The sequence below is a fragment of the Dermacentor silvarum genome, chromosome 6 (genome assembly GCF_013339745.2).
Source record: "Dermacentor silvarum isolate Dsil-2018 chromosome 6, BIME_Dsil_1.4, whole genome shotgun sequence".
Classification (NCBI taxonomy): Eukaryota; Metazoa; Arthropoda; class Arachnida; order Ixodida; family Ixodidae; genus Dermacentor; species Dermacentor silvarum.
This window is the reverse complement of record NC_051159.1, coordinates 114,480,802-114,486,801: the sequence shown is the minus strand read 5'-3', so window position 1 is coordinate 114,486,801 and position 6,000 is coordinate 114,480,802. Positions and strand designations below refer to the sequence as shown.

At 49.4% G+C, this 6,000-nt stretch overlaps 1 protein-coding gene across 1 annotated transcript in view; it reads left to right on the top strand.

Annotated features, from left to right (window-relative positions):
- Positions 1 to 1,638: 1,638 nt before the first annotated feature.
- LOC119455870 (uncharacterized) overlaps positions 1,639 to 6,000 on the top strand; it is a 28,044-nt gene continuing 23,682 nt past the window's right edge. The window contains exon 1 of the mRNA XM_037717384.2: positions 1,639 to 1,944. The gene's annotated coding sequence lies outside the window, so the exon portion shown is untranslated. The remainder of the gene's footprint in view (positions 1,945 to 6,000) is intronic.

Genomic DNA, 6,000 nt, shown 5'->3' with positions numbered 1-6,000 from the left:
CACATGCCCACCTTCATTTCTTTCTTTTATCCAGACATTTTTATTTTTACTGGATAGCTTGGTCAGTCGAACTTGTACTTACACTAGTTTAGTACGTGGCGCAGAAGCTGGTACTTTTGTCAATGAAAACCCTGATAACTTAATCAATATGTAACGTGCGGCAGTAAAATTTCACGGTGATTTCCACGCTGTCCTTCGTTACAGCTACAGATAAGGATATGCACCTCCCTCGAAAAGAAATAAGGGAATTACTCAAAATAGTATAGGAAAGCAATAAGTGATGTAGCATCGAGCCATTTACGCTCGTAATAATATTCACGAGGCGAACACGCCTCCCAATAGATTTGTAAAGCCACGTGATTTCCTATTTTTGTTCCTCCTATATCTTTTGACTTGTGTTATTGCATAGTGATTTTGGAATGGTTCATGCAAGCATGTGCGTTTGTGAATAAACGGAAATCAACAGTCAGCGCTTTTGTATACGCTTTGATCCCTGTGTGAGCATGTCCTGCCGTTCCTCCAGCATTGAATGTCTTCACGGAAAAAACTTGCAAACAATAAACGTCATTCAAATTAACTTTTGCTCGAACGTAGCTGTTCGCCCACGCCAAGGGCTCCGCGATGCGCGTGCCAAAAACCAGCCACGCCCCCACGGCGAACGCAATGCGAACGGCGGGCGTTGCATAAGCCGACGCCGCGAACGGGGCAAACAAAAACAAACACACAGAGAAGCGGGGAAGGGAAAGCCCTGATCTGGGGGGCTGCCGTCGTGCAATGCGCGCAACACTGCGCTCGCCCACGTGGTCTACATGGCAGTGCCGTCACTGCAGTGGCGGGCCTTTCGAGCGCGATGCGATGGAAGCACGCGTTTCTTTATAGAGTCGGCGCCTTCGCCGACGCGCCTCATTGGTATTCGGGAGGCCTCTGAGACCCGTTGCGTGGCAGGCGACCCTTAAGCAGCGCTTATTCGGGGTATACAGCCGCACGACAGCACTATGGAGTCACGTCCGCGGGGTCGACCCGAACGCCACCGTGGAGCAGTAATCGGAGCCGGTGCATGGCCAGTCGCGAGATGAGAATATTCACGCTTCGGTGATTCAGTGACGTATATACGAGCAGGAGCAGCGACGTTCGATGCTCCACGGCAGTAATTAGCGCATTAAGCCACGCAGCAAAATAAGGCTCCACGTAGTTGACGTGTTCCGCATGCTATCTACGGGACGTGCAGTATTATTTTTATATAGGCTCTCGCAGAGCACGCTCGGCACTTGCTCCGACCAACGCAAAGACCTGGGGGCTACCGGAATACGTCTAGAACTGATGAATGCACGCTCACGTACGATGACGATCTTTGGAGCCCGAAAAGTCCCCACCGATAGCTCATTTCACACTCTAAGCAACACCGACGCGCTACGCGCATTTTAGCTGCTCAGCGTGTTACCATAGAGAAATGGTATTACGTGATCCAGGTATAGCGCGGCAAGCCGTTATCCGCAGCGCGCAACAATCGGCAACCGCGCTTGCAGTCAATGGAGGCTCTTCTGTAGCGGGCACAGCGCCCGAATATCTGATGAGTCAAGCGCGACCGAGTGGGACGATGGCGACAAGCTTCTCAGCGGCGCGCTGCGCGGTAGAAATAGCACCGGAGGAGCGACCTTCGTTCGGCTGGGCAGGGACTCGTCGCGGCGGCCACGACGCGAGCGGCATCACGTGTGTGTATAGTCTAACACACACGAGAAGGCGCGCCCTCAATTTTTCCTGGGTGCTTGCCATATAACGCGAACAGCTGGGTCGCTCGAACGGTTCGCGCCCGAGAAAGCAAGGAACCTGGCTTACCCTTAGCTGCTGCGGCTCCGGCGGCGAGCTGTGGCGGAGTATCCGACATTGCTGCTCTCTAATCGCCGCTGCTCCCGGTTGGCGTGTCGAGTAGAGTCCGGTCCGACGGTGAGTCGATCGCGTCCAAGCTCCGGATTGTTGCTTGCCTCGGCGCTGGTTCCTTATAATTCACTGCTGAACAAAACACCGTGCCGTGCTCGTGTGTGCTTCTGCGATCTCACTGATGTACGCTCGCTTTTCTGCTTCCCTCGGCACCTCTTAGCGCGCCTGTTTGACTTACAAACGACGGAAGGTTGACACTCAGACACCGAACTTATTGCGGATGTTGGTGCACTTCTCTTCAGGCCTCGCCACGCGCGACCACACACACTCCAAGCTGTCGCCTGCCGTGCAGAGTTAACTCCGGAATCTCACTCACACTTCACAACACTCGGGCGGGAAAGAACGCAGGAAACGATCCGCTTTAGCCGTCGAAATTCTTCCAATTGAGGCGGGCACACACTGCCTTCTTCTGCAATCGCGGAAGCGCTCCTCTCGGCGGCGGGGGTGCTCCTCGAGCGTCGGAAAAAGCGCGCGCGCGCGCGTTCTTCTCCCTGCCCACGCTTTCCAACACGCTCTCTCTGCGACCGCTCAAGCGCACGCGCTCACTCGCGCGACTCTAGCCAACACTGGAAGCCCCGTCGCTAATTACCTACGCTTCTCCGTTTTCCCAATTTCTCCTTGCGCGGTGCACGAGCTGCGTACAAGTACGGGCCGATCGCACGTGCTTGCAGTGGGGGGCGAAGACAGAGAAACCACCGTCGACCACCGTGCGTATTTCGCTACACGCTGGGCGCCGTGGTTGCTCCTCTCGGTTTCGCTCTTCCGAGCCTTGCGGGAGAGCGCACTTTCGCGTCCTCCTCCTCCTCGCCACCGCTCTGGCACCTCCTCGCCTTCACCCACGTTGTTCAGCCTGGCTCTCCTCTGGCAACGCTGCGCGCCCGGGAGAGAGATGTCACGTGACCCCTTCGCGCGCGAGCTCCGTCGCTCGTTGGGAGGGCTTTGGGAACCAGAACGCTAGCGCGGAAATATGAACGGTTGCACGCGTTGCTCCGCATAATCCGGCAGTTAATTGCATTTCGTGTATTCTGTTAATATCAGAATACACGTGTATTCTGGTGTATCATGTTGCATAGTTGCTCACGGTGCTGTCTGCATATGTAACCAAAAACCAACGACATTGTTTCAGCCCTTTTATGCACCGAATATGTAGCAACTTGCGCAAACGATCATTTCATATGTTGAGCACCGTTAAAAAACGTTGAAAAACCTTAAGGTTAGCTTAGGTAAATTGCTTAACTTTACTGCATTCACCAGCTTGCCCAACTTCACCTACATAGTGATGCGTTCGTCAAACGGAACTCACCTATACAAAGTCACCGAATTTCAGCGTCTACCGTCTACCTCAATAAATTTCAATTTAAAAGTTAGAAGCTGTAGGGAGAGAAGTAAGCAGGTCTTGTAAGTAGGCCTGTACAAAGCATGTGTTTTATATATATGGTGAGGCTTGTGCAGGTAGTGCGACTGCGCTCCATCTTCAACATTCAGAACAGCAAGGCGTTGCCAGGGTTCTTTTAGTGGCAGCGTAGCGGAGCTAGAACGACTACGGCACACCCTTCTTTTTACAGACTCCAAATTAGAAGCAACACAAACCGCTCTCAGAATTGAAAGAGTTCTTTTAAACATACTGAAGATCTAGAGTTTTACGTGGTCAAACCACGGCATGTATATCAGTAGAGAAAGGGGGGGTGAGGAATAATTTTGACCACCTCGGGTTCTGTAACGTTCACTCAATGCACGGTATACGGACGTTTCTGCATTTAGCATTCATCGATACGGGGCCGCCGCGAGCGGGATTTGCTCCCGTGACCTCGGGCTCAGCAGCGCAATGCCAAAGCCACTACACCGCCACGGCAGGAAAGAGTTCTTTCTTATTACAGCATATTGCCTATATTCGTAGTATTGTATATTTTATATATATATATATATATATATATATATATATATATATATATATATATTATAACTATATTCATAGTATTATTACATGAAGAGGAAGTGGTACATTATGTAGCATATACCCGTATACCCGTCGCGGTTGCTTAGTGGCTATAGGCAATGCGCTGCTGGACTAGATCGTGGTTGCCAGTTCGATCCCAGCCTCGAAAAGAAATGGGGCAACGTGCAAAAATGCTTTTATACTTAGATTTAGGTGCACAATAAATATATCCAGGTGGTCAAAAGTAATCCGGAGTCCACCGATACGGCATGCCTCATAATCAGATTGTGCTTTTGGCCCGTAAGACACCAAAATCTAACTTTTTTATTTAGCATGTATAAAAGCGTGCTAAGATCGACGGATCCTGAGAGAAAGTGTTTCACTGTCGCACGTGGCAGCTTCAGCTATTGAGAGCACTGTACCATAATACTGACCGCTCATAACGTGAAAACGTTCTTGGGATGTGGTTCCTGTTTCTATACTGCGACATGAGTTAAGAACGCTCCCGAAGCTTGGTTTGCTGTGTCTGTCGGTTCGTATTTTCTATTACGACGTCCTTGTCATTGTCGTCGTCGTTATTGTGTCATTGTCGTCAGGCCACCTTCTAATCCTCAGCTCCGCTATCACCATGCAATGAAGAAAGACGAAATTTTTTCCACTATATAGCGCCGGTGGGGATCGTACTCGCTCGCCCCTGCGACAATACGCCGACTCTGAGAGCTGTGCCGTCGGGCCACATATTTCGGAGGTCGCAGTTCACACTGGGCGAAGTGTGCAAAGCATGTCTACGTTCCGTGCATCGCAGTGAAGTTGTTAGTGAGAGGACTTGATAATTTCCTGCTTTCCTGCCACTGTTTATCCCCCTTCAGTTGAATGCTAACTCCTCGAACTTCCGCAACATCTATATAGGCTTAACTTTATCAACCTACATTTCCTTGTCATTTGTTTATTTATTTCAATACCTTCAAGGCTCAGGGGGCGTTACAGAAGGGAGTGGTATAAAAGAAAAGAAGTCATAATGGAGCAAAAATAAAACATTATGGTAACCAGCAACGAGAAAACGTAGGTTCAGGCGAAATGCAAGATCAGATTGGCAACAAGGCAGATTAATTAGGCAAACACATAGTTTTCTGCGGTAGTTTTAAATAAATACGTGTCAGATATATCGGCAACAGAGGTGGGCAGGTGGTTTCAATCGCTAGCCGTCTTTGGCACAAAAGAGTTAAAGTACGCATTAGTCCGACAATATGGAATGCGTACATTATGACGATGATCTGTGCGAGGTGATATGAATGATGGCTCAGAAAGAAGATCCCCTTTTAGCTGATAATTGTGGTAATAAATCTTGTGAAAGGTTAGTATTCGCGAAAGTTTTCTACGAAGTGAAAGACTAGGAAGGCTCAAGATACTTTTCATTGCAGTTACGCTAGCAGTGCGCGAGAAGTTACACAATATAAAACGGGCGCTGCGATTCTGTACCGATTCTAATTGATTAATAAGGGTTTCGAGGCCCGGGTCGAACACAAGCAAGCGTACTCTAATTTCGATCGCACTATAGGGTGAAATGCACATTTCGTGCGTTTCAGTTAGGGGCCAGACACGGGGTCATTCTATAAGCTCTCCAAAAGTTGATTGATTTGACCGGAAGGTTGCGATGTCAGTAGTGCCAACTGTGGTGCGCGGTTTTAAAGCGAAGCTTTCTTCTCCTAGCCCACCACAGTTCCGGGTCTGTCGATTGGTCAGTGAGTAAACCGGCACATAAAAGCACTGCTTGATGCCTCTAATGTAGTGGTAGTGGGCGGATCCTTGTTACGCTTTATCGAACAATAAATCGCGGTATAAACGTGTACACACAATGTCGCCTCGTCGGTATATATCCAATGCACACGGACCCCTTGATAAGATAACGCGTGATATGAACGGTGTATTTATAATTTCCTTTATTTGACCTGACCCTTTTCTCGGGTCATGGCGTATATGTGTGCCCATTCCCGGCGAGTCCGCCATGATGGGTCTGCGCCACTGTGACCCAAAACGTATAATTACTTCCATATTTGTACTGTGACGTAACAGACATTTTACATATGCGTCGTTATTCCATTCTTCCCCGACAAGGCGCAAAAATC